This window comes from Leiobunum rupestre, chromosome 5 (genome assembly GCF_980474605.1).
Source record: "Leiobunum rupestre chromosome 5, qqLeiRupe1.1.hap1, whole genome shotgun sequence".
Taxonomy (NCBI): domain Eukaryota; kingdom Metazoa; phylum Arthropoda; class Arachnida; order Opiliones; family Sclerosomatidae; genus Leiobunum; species Leiobunum rupestre.
The window spans coordinates 38,951,211-38,963,830 of NC_143388.1; the positions used below are offsets into that span (position 1 = coordinate 38,951,211).

General features: G+C 34.4%; 1 long non-coding RNA gene across 1 annotated transcript; it reads left to right on the forward strand.

Annotated features, from left to right (window-relative positions):
* Nucleotides 1-8,012: 8,012 nt before the first annotated feature.
* LOC149944425 (uncharacterized) lies at nt 8,013-8,361 on the forward strand. Its single transcript, XR_016480802.1, has 2 exons — nt 8,013-8,101; nt 8,171-8,361. It is a non-coding gene; the product is annotated as an uncharacterized LOC149944425 (long non-coding RNA).
* Nucleotides 8,362-12,620: the final 4,259 nt, after the last annotated feature.

Here is a 12,620-nt window from a genome sequence, read left to right on the forward strand (position 1 = left end):
TGAAGATGATATAATTACAGAACGACTTTTAAAGGAGACGAAATTGGTGGTTTTTGAGAACTTCTTGTTAATTTTTCAAACAGGGTTCATTTGTTATAACGGTTCAACCACTCTAGTAGAACATAATAAATTATATTTAAAATCCCAAAATGCTGGTAGCCAGGTTTCTTGTTGCACAATTAAAAAGGAAAAAGTAAAAAAAAAAGGGTTTTATTCACCAAATTTCTAAAATCGCAGCTTTACAAGATATTATTTTAAACTCTTGTACCTCTATGAAGCCATATTTGCCACGATACCAAGATTTTAGAAATAAAACGGTATTTTTTTTCTCTTTCGTGTTTTTTTTTTCTCAATTATTTCGACCTTTGGTGGCTATCTTTCTTCTGATACTTGTTGCTTTAATTTTTTGAATGGACATACTAATATTTGGAAGTCGCAGACAAGCTGGTAGAAAGGTTTTATACAGGAACCTCCCAATAGTTTTGTCTTGTTTTTTAAACCAGATCTTTTTCATCAAATAATATTCTGGTAACGCTGACGCCAACTAATTATTTATATCAACTCATATCTTTTACAACTGTGATCTGCAAAGGGCAACTCGTCCAAGAAAAGACCAAATGAGTGAAATTTCCATTTTGAGAGAAAGTGGTAAATATTTGATTGTGCATAAAGAAGCAAATTTAGACCCCAAAACCATTGATAATTGATAACCCAAAACTAACTTAATCTACCTTAGTTATAAAAGCCAATACGAAAAGCGAGAGTTAACAGCGATGAGATTTGCTTTATCTCGAAACGATTAGCATGTTACGCAATTATACACAGGGTAAGCCACTCGTGACATATGGCACTATACAAAAACAACGCGTAGATGATGTTATTATTGAAGCGCCGACGTCAACCTACACGAAAATCGCAAACTAACCGGGTAGTGATTAATGGTTGGTTGATATTCTAAGTTGTTCAACAAAAATCTGTATTATTATAAGCTACTTAACAACCGTAAGTATGAAACTTCCTATTTTCGTGGTTGAGGATTGCCAACGCTACTCAAGTTGTTAGTAGTCTTTGAAACTGAGCAGTAACGGTGTTCGAGTAATCACCCCACCAGAATTGTTCACAAATCAACGAAAGCTCAATAAAAATAGAAAAAAAGAGAAAAAATACGTTTACTTTGGAAGAATTACTATGAATTATTGACTATCATTAATCCTCAGTTCGTTCTGCTGCACGTAGTTATTTTCGAATTTGGAACCAAAATGTGTTTTAGCTCGTACTTATGATCATCAATTCTCTTGGTAAGTAATTTTGCACAAGAAGGGAGCAAGACTTATGACCATCCGAAACGTCCGATTACGCAATCGCTTTTCGACAAACTGTCATTAGCGGAATTTTTTCAGAGTCACTCTTATACGATTATGTTACTTATCGTATAAATCTAATAGAAATTCACGTAGTTTTCTAAACTGACCGCGTCGGAATCCTGGTGGAGCAGTATTTTTCGTCAAAGGGCTGCAGAATTGGCATTTTTTAAATTTAGTTTAATCTTAAAATATTTTACGTTAAAGCTTTTCGACAATTTAACGATTTAGCATAACAGTGATGTGGTGAAGTGGTTAGCACTTTGACCTCGCAGGAAGAGGAGCCGGGTTGATCCCACCTTGTGGCACTGGGTGAAAACTCGGAACAGCTCCTTCTGCGTTGAGTTTGCAAGTTCTCTCCCCACTGGTTTAAGGGGTTTTCCCCGAGCTCTTCGATTCCCCCTTCCATAACAACTTGTTGACATTAACGGTTATAGTTAGTGTTGCGAGCTGTTGGCTCACGTGGCTTGCAGGGCTTGCCACCACCCTCCTACGCATTGTAACCCGGCCACCGAAATTAAATGCCTTTAAAAGTAGCTCGATGACTTAGGCCAAGGTGGTGCCTTGGTTAATAGCCTAGCTGATTATTATTATTATTATTAACGTTTGTTTCTCCAAAAAAACACTTTTCTTTTCTTCGGCTCGTGGGCCTAAAATTACGGCCTTTTAACATAAAAAAAGATAGTTAATTTAGGGTTTACCCAATAACGAAAATAAATTGGGAATCCGTGTTCGCTTTATAATTAGTACATGAGATCTGGTCGTCACAGTTTGCCTATTTACTTTTTTCAGTCACTAGTGTCTAAAAGCATGGCGGTGAAAGCGTCGCGTGAATCTAATGATCGTCAGCTGGGCATTATGACATTCAAACCGGATACACAAAATGTCGTACAGGCGAAAAAGATGACATTGATTACGAAGCGATGTTTCTGATGAGCGTTATTAAACCATCAATGCTTTTAACATAAGATTTAACTCATCAGTACGTCTTTGTCCAAAACTAACCCTGTCATGAATTTTTTCTTTAGGTTGTTTATGAGAACGGATGACTATTTCATTAAAGTGTAGATCGACTCTTGAATTAAGCGTGTGCTTCGATATGGAGGTAAACATAATGGTTTAAAGTACGCGTTAAGTTAACGAGCGCAGATGAATTAACGAAGAACGCCGAAGCCTACAAAACATTATTACTCGCATCATTGACGAAACTTTAGTACAACTTGCAGCATAACAAAATTTTGTTCCGTAGATTTAAAATTGAAGATGACAATGATCAGAATCGTTTGGCGAGCGTCGATATTGTTTCCGATATTATTGATTCATTTTCGGTCAACATTAGGAGATTTCGTTTGCGATGAAAAAACCACCACTTCAACAAACAAATTCCTAGAGAAAGCATGCCGTACGTACTTTTTTATTTTATAATTCCCATCGCGGCTGGGTTTGGTATTTGTATGACGCAGATTTATAGTATCTAAAAACTAAAATAAATATATATTTTATATATTTTATCTACAATACATATTAATTCATATTCTAAATAAATAATCATTATATATAAAGTTAACAGATATTGTAAACTAAACGTATATAAGTAGATTATTATTAAAAATAAAGTATTTATACAACCATTAATTTCGGGCGGGAGCTTACCCATATGTCCCCTTTCTATGCCTCTGTTTTAAAGTTAATTTTATGTTTCAAACAATCTTATCACTGATTTATCAATTTCTAGAAAAATATCGTTAAAGTTTTAAGTATGGAAGAAAGATGGGGAGTGTGAGCAAGCTAAGACAATTATCGAATTAATGTTAATTTTAAAAAAGCCAGCTATAATCGTAGGTCAATTTAAAGTATAGCTAGTCTTGTAAATTTTTTTTGACTATAAATTTTAGATTATATAATAAAATCAAATATTTGTAGTAGCAAAATTAATTTCGTAAGAAATATGCAAATCAAAAATTTTACTGGTAACAGCTACAATCACCCATATCTTAAGTTATTCAACTAGCCGGTAGTTTGGTCATTTTTACTTCTCAGATCGAAAGTAATAGCTCAGATTCGCTGGCTCGCTGGACTTTTCGTGTTATTTTTTAAAACTTAACAATTAAATTCTTAATACGTCCGGGGGAAGTTGAGGTCACTATGACCTACGCTCTGATTTTAGAGCCAAATGGTGATGGATCTCGACCACTGCCTGTGTTCTTTAGCTAGTTTAAATAGAAAGTTCTACCCCTAGAGCAATAATATGATATATATAAAATTAAAGACAGACCGATTATAGATATTCAACTGTTGATAATCAATTTGTCATCTATATTTTGCAGTATTAATGAGGTTTACATTAAATTACTTTTGTCTAATTTAATGTGAAACTAATGTACAATTTTGTGCCACCATAAACAAAGTCGTGATAACGCTCATGGTGACATTTACTGTTGACGTGTATTAATTTTGATAATAGCAAAGTTAATCGGTTAATTCGCCAAGTTAAAAGTGTATTTTTTGTTAAGCAAACACATGAAAAATGTAAAGCACAACAGCGCGATTTTATTTAATGATCAGAACACCATCTACATGTATACTTACTAAATAATACTAAATACATTAATATATGTATCACCCGACATAAGTTGTAAATAAATATATTTTAGTTTCCCCAAACGTTGGTCTTTTTTACCTCTTCAACCGTGTTCATTGTTACCTTTAGACCAACGGTGGTTCTTGTTTTCTCATATCAAGAGACCTTGCAGGCCAAGAACTGGACCATTTCTTTCAATCCATCTGTCAGGAAACTTGTGGTTCAGTAATTCAGTGATAATGTGGTGGGGCGCCATCTTGCTGAAACCAAATTCAGCGTCTTTCAGCAAGCTCGTTCTGTAGAAAACGGAAATAGTTCTGGCCGTTCAGATTTTGACGCTAAAATACTGGACCACTCAAACGATATCCTAAAAGTCCAAATCAAACGTTTAAGAGCTGGAAATTAACTTATTGATGATGTTCGAATCCCCAGTGACGGTTTTCGTCTTGCCTTACGTTATAATTTTATATTTGAAAGGTCCATCTCTACAAAATGAACATTCTTCGGTGTAGATAACATGCCACGTAAATTGCGGATCGTCATTCACCGCATTGAGCAGCCAGTTACGGAAGTCGTTACGTCTTTGAAAATCCCTACAATCAGTCCTTGGTGAAGCGAAGCTTTGTAGGAATGGTACCTTTATTTGCATAAAATTTTCCAAACACAGTTCTTACTGCAACCTGTATTCGTCGATGGTATACGGCAAACAATACAAGAACAGTGTTATCAAAGTCAAAATAAGGCTGACCCAATCCACGAAACCTGGGTTCTACATTACCAAATTGTTGAAATTCACTGACAGCTCACTTAACTGTAATTAGTGGATGTCGCATTTGAAAGATCTTACACACTCTTCGTCAAATTTGGCCAACTTCTACAAAATACAGTGCAACAATATCGGGTCCATCTGCTCTAGATAAACGAACCATAATTTGACAATCTCGTTGATGTTAAACAAAAAGTGACTTCCATTTAAATACCAATAATATACGTGAACTTTAAGCCATTTATGTCTAATCCATTTCCTAGTTTTTTGAAGTCTACTAAACGTTTTCCACAAAAATAATGATTGAAATTGTAGAGAATCAAGCGATGCTTTCCAGGATCCAAAAAGTCTAATTTTTTAAGTTGCGTTTTTCAGTGAAAAATGTCTTTTTCCATCGAATTAAAGGTATACGTATGTTTCAGATGATTCTCTACGATTTCTCAATTGACAAAATTGATCTAGCACCTAGTGGTGAAAAAATATTTTTTCTAAACGATAATTGTTTTATACAAATTCAGTAATTGTTTTCGAGTTTTTATCACGAAAATTTCAAATATGAACGGTTTATTAACAGAGCGCCATTTAGATTTAGTTATTTTTTATAATTAATTTATATTAAATGTATTTTAAATATAGTGTAGCTTGTTTCTGAAATTGATATGTTGGTGATTGGAGCGGCATCTATTTGATGTAGTGAATTTTAAAAATTAAATTTAGTTTGAAATTTATGAATACAAGCATATATTTAACTGATTTGAAATACTAATTAATGTATTCTCTAATTTTTTTTACTATTTGAAATATTTAATTAAATACAGCCAGTTGAAGGTTTTAAATGGTAGCTCTTCGTATAAACGGGCAACCGTTTGATCATGATAACGATGCAGATAAAATGCACAGTCTGTCACATTGCCTCTAACTTGGCCTAAAAGCGGTTTATCTTCTGACGTTTGTTAAAACGAAGTCGGTTGTGTTCCAGTGAAGAACCCTTTCAATTCGTTGATTTCACCCTTATTCAAACATCAGTTATCATTTTCTAGACCGATGTTTATGAAAACACGACACCGGCTTACATTTTTTAAACATTCCTCAAAGCCGAAAATTAGTCCTGACTTTTAGTGGTTACGTGAAATAATTACAGAACTAATTCATTTGTAGCTTTCATGCATAAAAGAAAGCTAACGTTTTACTATTTATTTCATTTTATTAGCCCGAATTGACAAAGTGAAATGCCTGAAAAATTACGCCGATTGTGCAGGAAAAAATGGAATACAGCTTCAAGCAAGTTTTCTTTTTAATTATACAAAAAATATTTTAATATGATAGCTAGTTAACATAAAATAAGTTTATTTTGTTTTGGGTATTTTAATACGATGTTAATTTTTAATTGTTTTTTGCACTTACATTTCCGAAAATCACTTTTAAGGCGTTTTTTGGTGTAGCTTAACGCCACTTATCGTTTCATAAGTTGTCAACAGCCAATAATATCGTAATAAGAAACTTTATTGTAGAAAGTTAATATTTAATCTTCAAGGATAATTATGGGATAGTATTTACTTCAACTTAACTTAAAACAATGAGTTGGTAACTAATTAGCGTTTGTGTCGTTCTAGTCCGCAATTGCAAAATGCAGTCCATTGTTTCCTTATACCAACATATCGGATTTTCAAAATATTATTTGTCACGTTTGTGAGGGCACCCAGACTTTTTTTTACGGACAGGTACGTCAGCCCTCCTTGTTTAGCCTTTTTCCATGCGCAGAACCATAATAATAATAATAATTAGTAAAGCTAATATCCTAAGTCATCCAGCGACTTTTAAAGCCATTAATCCAGGTGGCCGGGTTACAAGGTGTAGGAGGGTGGTGGCAAGCCCTTCATGCCACGCGAGCCAACATCTCCCTACAATAACTATTACCTTTAACCTCGATCAATTTTTATGGAAGGGGAAATCGAAGAGCTCGGGGGAAAACCACTTAAAACAGTGGTGAGAGAACTTGCAAACTCAACGCAGAAACAGTCGTTCCGAGCACCACCATTATTTATCACTTGGATCATTTAAGTAGAGAACTAATACTTTTAGGCAGATTTAGATATTTTATAGTTATTTTTTGGTTTATCTTAAAAACAACTCCGATAAAAATTAATAAACGTTTGAAAAATTAAAAAAATTTGTATAATAACTATTGAGATGAAGACAAAGCAAATTTTTTGCAGTAACTAATTTCAAAATGGATATACTAACTTACGACCATGTTAATTATATAGTTTTGCCGTTGTGTTTTGTTAAAAATGTCAGCGTTCACGTTTGGCCACGAAACAAAGTCTAGTCATTGTGGTATATGTTTTAGACATATTTGTAGGAGACACAAAATTGCAACCGACTAAGCGTCAAAAGACTCGTTAAAAGATTATGAAGACGTGGAAAACGCAATAAAGGAAAATTGGAAACAATTAGCGGAAAAATAATTATTTGGTAAAATTAAAATTAAAAAATGGGTGAAGCATGATTGTGATTTAATAAATTTTTATATCTATTCTTGAAAATAAATGGCTTAAAGGTGAGAGGGTACGAGAAAATAAATGGCTTAAAGGTGAGAGGGTACGAGAAAATAAATGGCTTAAAGGTGAGAGGGTACGAGAAAATAAATGGCTTAAAGGTGAGAGGGTACGAGAAAACATACGCCAACCAGCTTTCAATTTAATTAATTTCATTATCTTTTCTATCAGAATTATATAAAAATTATACCATTTTCGACTCGCAGTAAGAAGAGCCGGGTTCAATCCCAGCTTGTGGCACTGGGTAAGAACTTGGTAGAGTTTGCAAGTTATCTCCCTACTGGTCAAAGTAGCTTTCCCTTCGAATTCTACGGTTTCCCCTTTCCATAAAACACTTATCGATGTTAACGGTTATAGTGCCACCCGAGTTAATGACCGAAGGCCTAAGGTGGTGCCTTTGGTATTAGTCTAGCTGAATATTATAATTTTTTATATACAGAAACATGCTTCTAAGAGGCTTCATTTTTCAAAATACTAATCATAAAACGCTTTTGAACGAGAAATAAATTGGTACTTTAATTTAATAAAAGAAAATAATGTAATATTTTACTCGTTAGGCAGAAAAGATCTCGGGGGAACGTTCGAGCCATGATGTAGCGTTAAGTTTGGCGATTTCTGAAAAAACTATACGCCCATTGAGATTTAACTTAAGCTTGCGAGGGTACAACCTTCAAAGTTTTGGCCTAGATCGACAATACTCTCGATAGATGTAGTACATAATAAACTTCTTCTCTATCACCTTTATTAGGATGGCTTCGATATATTATGCTGCCTTGACACGTACGAAATTGAAGGTACAGGTATCACGTCACTAGATAGAGACGCCATTGCAGAGGTACGCAGAGATTTGGTTTTGTAATATCACTTTTGGAGAAACATTTGTTTATGCGTCGTTTATTCACAGAATTGCTACACAGGTCTTGATGACTCTCAATGCAATGCCACTTTCTCACGGAAGTTGCGTTGCGCGGCGCAACCGTTCTTTGAAGTCGCTCAAAAGGGTTTATTATTGATTGGCTTAAGAGGCTTGGCATTTTCATTTTAATTCAGAAGATGTACGAACTCAATAAAAAATCTATTCTTTTGAAATAGTGATTCTAAACAAAACTTTTAATATTATTTCTTGTCAAATCAATTTCTATTGTAACCGATTTATATAGATTCGTTATAATTTAACACTCTGACGCGGTGCTATGATCCGGGTTAGCGTTAATGATTACACAAAATTTTACCCTGGAAAAGTTATTAAGATAGGAAATTATTGTAACTATTGTTTATCAGGGTATTATTTACATTAACGATATGATATTGGATGAAAGAATTGAAGTGCCAAAAACGCGGTTATAAAAACTGTAATTGTTATTTTGATAAAATGGTTTGATATTGAAAAACTGTAAGACGTCTCTTTTTCCCAAGCAAGATGAGATTGGCTTAAGCTTCTGGGGGAAAAGCTGAATTCATTTGATTTGCTGCCTGTATGCGTATGATTAGACTACTTTTAGTCGAAGGCAAAAGAAGCATAGGAGGAGTTTCAGTCGTTACTATTTTGATATTAAAATTAAAAATTAAATAAAAACTGAAAACGTGAAGTGATAGAGTTAAGGCAATTTTCATTTTTCGATAATATATTTTATAAACAATATTTTAATAATTTCTTATTTATGGTGGTTTCTTCCGTGAATATTCAATTTAAGCTAGAAATATTCGGTAAATTTACTAAAACACATCAAATGAACAAAATGTAGCTCATTTTCCAATAATAATTTGTGGGATAAGTTATTATTTATTGTTGTAGCCTATGGGACAACAGTACTTGGCTTTATCTTTGTTTAAGATGTTAGAACCTCACGCCACTCGGGAACCCGGTTTTTCGTTCCCTCCATGGAACAAGCTGTTGAGATCCTCTTCCGAAAATTGTTCCCTGAGGGCCTTCCGTAAAGATCCTTCAAGCTGATAATATGCTTCCCCTTCTCAATCATGCAGGGGTGATATAATAAGGCACATTTTCGTTATCTTGCCGAGATTCAACCTTTAAACGAAATTTAAGGGTAACAAGAGGCAGAATCTGCCCAGACTGCACCGTGACAATGGTCAAATATGGCAAAAAAAGTATACGCTTGTGGCATTGCCATTCAACGCCAAACGCACTAGATTACCACGGAGGTTTCCCCAAGAGAATTTTGTTCCTTATAAATGTTTAAAAGATAATAATTTAGCTTTCTTATCTAGTTCGTTTACGTCAAAGTTTCTAACGAATACTATCATCACTGCAAATAAATCGTTCACCTTAAGATCACTATTGTACACATTGGTAGCACATACATGTGATCTGTATATATTCTACAAAGTGTTCCAATGTGTGCTTTTACGATCTCTGAGTGTTCACTCTTTTGAAAATATCGCTTAGAAGTGATCTCGTTTCACCTATCAGTGATCTTAAAGTGATCAGGGTGCCCTTAAAGAACGTATAACACATTTAGAACACTAGTATCAATGGTTTGGTACACTAAATTATCACTTTGAGGACACCACGTTGTAAAATTTGGTACACCACATAATCTCTTTTCGAACACTTTAAATTTATAGTGCCAATTGGTACACTAAGCGTAACATCAAATTGTTTATATATATCCTCTTAGCAGACGCTAAAGCTTGAGCTTAACAGACATTTGATACTCGGTGATCAAACTTAGCAGAAGCTAAGCAAAAGCTTCTGCGTCGCTGGCGCCACCTAGATTCGTTTCAGTATGGCTAACACACTTGTTTTCAAACACGGACAGTAGGCGCCGACTCTTATTCCTGTTTTTCTACGCACGGCGTCTATAGGCCCCGTGCATGAAAAGAGAAGATACAAGTACATTCAAAATCGTCTGCTTAACTTTTAATTTATCCAAGGACTATAGTGTAAACTTAATAAAGCAGACGAAAATGAGAGCCACATGTGGTATTTTTCCTCATTGCGGATAGCTTTAATGCTGCCAGATATCTTATCTACGCCAGGAGCCTATTGCCTTACATATTTATTTCCTACCCATATCGGTAAAACCAAGTTTTTTTTAACGCACGGGATCTAAACTATTTTTTTAGATATATCTGTAGTAGCAGAAAAAGATACTTATATCATTCACGTTGATAAATTTCAAACAAAAATAATGTCTTTCAATATTAGAGCACTAAATGATCACCTGCGCAACAAAATTTGCTCACCTGTTCACTTAAAGAAATAAGGGAACACTACTGTTTAAGTGTTCTACTGTGTTACCGGTGTGTTATTTAATTGAACAAGTGAGCCAATTTTGTTGCGCAGGTGATCTTTTAGTGCTCTATTTTGAACTGTTTTTGAAACACTTTCAGAATGCCAAAAAAACTCAAGATCACTCAGGAACACTAAAAACACACCAAAAAACACTTAAACAATAGTGTTCTCTTATGTGTTTCCTAAGTGTGCTTTAAGTGAGCAAGTGAGCCAATTTTGTTGCGCTGGTGATCTTTTAGTGATCCACCTGTACACACTTTTGAATTACTTAAAGAACGTATTATTCACGCTTGTAGATCACTATAGTACACTAGTTACACACACACGAAGTACTATGTTCCAAATGTGATCTCTTGGTGTATAGTGATCCGATTTTGTTGCGCACTTTTAGCGTGCTTTTAGTAATTTACTAGTGAACCTTTTTTTTGCAGTGATGATTTCACCAAGATATTAGTATATATCTGAGTAGCTGCCGTTACCTCAAGCCGACTCACATAGACATGCTTCGCCGTCCCCTTATTAACATAGTTTTATTTATTATCTCTGACACCTTGCATCAGCAGATCAGATTTTAATACTAATACCCTGGTAAACTTCTGATATTATATTATTTTGCTTATCCCATCTGTTTGTTATTAGATTAAACCGCTGGAAAAGTAATATCTCTACTTTCCCCAAATTTAATATTAAACGCAGCACATCTCCTCGTATCAATGCAGTATGAAAAATGTTATCATATGTAAGAGTACCACAAACCGCGATGAAGAAACTGTCAAAATGATTTATTTTTAAAACAGACTTCAGTAAAGGCCACAAGAAATGTATTGATTGATAATTTTAGACGTTTTTCTATATTCGGTTTGAAGTGCTCAAAATATTTTCATAATTTCTACTCTTATTTGACAGTTACGCGAAATAAATACGTAAAAAATTCAAATTCAGTTACGATAAGAAAGCATTTAAAAAGCCTAACGCATATTTTAAAAATCCAAATAATAAAAGAAAAACTATTTATTGTATTTTGTCATTTTAATCACTCTTACTGTTATATCAGCTCCAGCACTGTTTACTTAAATTGATTGATATTTCTTTCCTATTGAAAGACTCAAAACGTCACTCGTCAATGCGAAATGGACGACGCATCAAATAAACGTGGCGTTGCCCGTTTTCGTCCTGATTGAAAACGATTGGCGTAGGTCTTATACTTTCCAAAACCAACTCGATAAGCTATCATGAACTGAGCGAAGAGATTTTGAAACTTTCGTTAAACGCAAAACAATGCTTCGAGACCAACCCACAAACCGGGGAGATAATACTGTACAGTCCTGAACGAGCGTAAACACGACAAAGTATACTAATTGTTTCGTGACGCCATTTCGGAGGGGTTTTACTATTTCCGGTATGGGTTGTGCCCTACTAGTGGTAGAGCATTATCGTAACCGGCATAATATTTTCGTGAGGGTATTCTTTCCGTGAAGCCCTCACTCGGCTCTCTACCTAAAATAGAAACAAATTGACTGCCAAACAAAAACGGCCAGAAACTTTTGATCAGGACTGTACATGTCTCTACCTTACATTTTAGCTTCCATATATTACCTACAGATTGTTTGACGCATTCCAAGCGTTTCTTATTCATTTGTGCAGACTTTGTTTCGGGACAAAACTGCGCCATTACTGATCATTATTCTAAGATTAGTAAATATATAATGTTATGATAATCCCACGAGCCTACATAATACTTCCACAATCCTATATTTCTTGGTCAATTAAGTTGACGGCCGTATATTCCGAAATTGATCGATATTTTAAGTGAAATATTTACTATTTTCCTCAGATTTCGTGCTTGACTATGGATTATTTAAAATTAATTAAATTAAAATATTCTTACGATTAATGAGATGAAACGTGAAATATATTATTTACTAACAAACAACCATGATACAAAGTAACAATGTTTCCAATCGCGTTTTGTTTCGAAGATTGATGTCCACGTTTTAAACCAATTTAAAATAAAAAAATTAACGCGAAGCGATATAGAAATTGGACTGACAACGACAGGATCACGGCTGGAAACAAAACCTTAGGTTTTTTTAGTTCA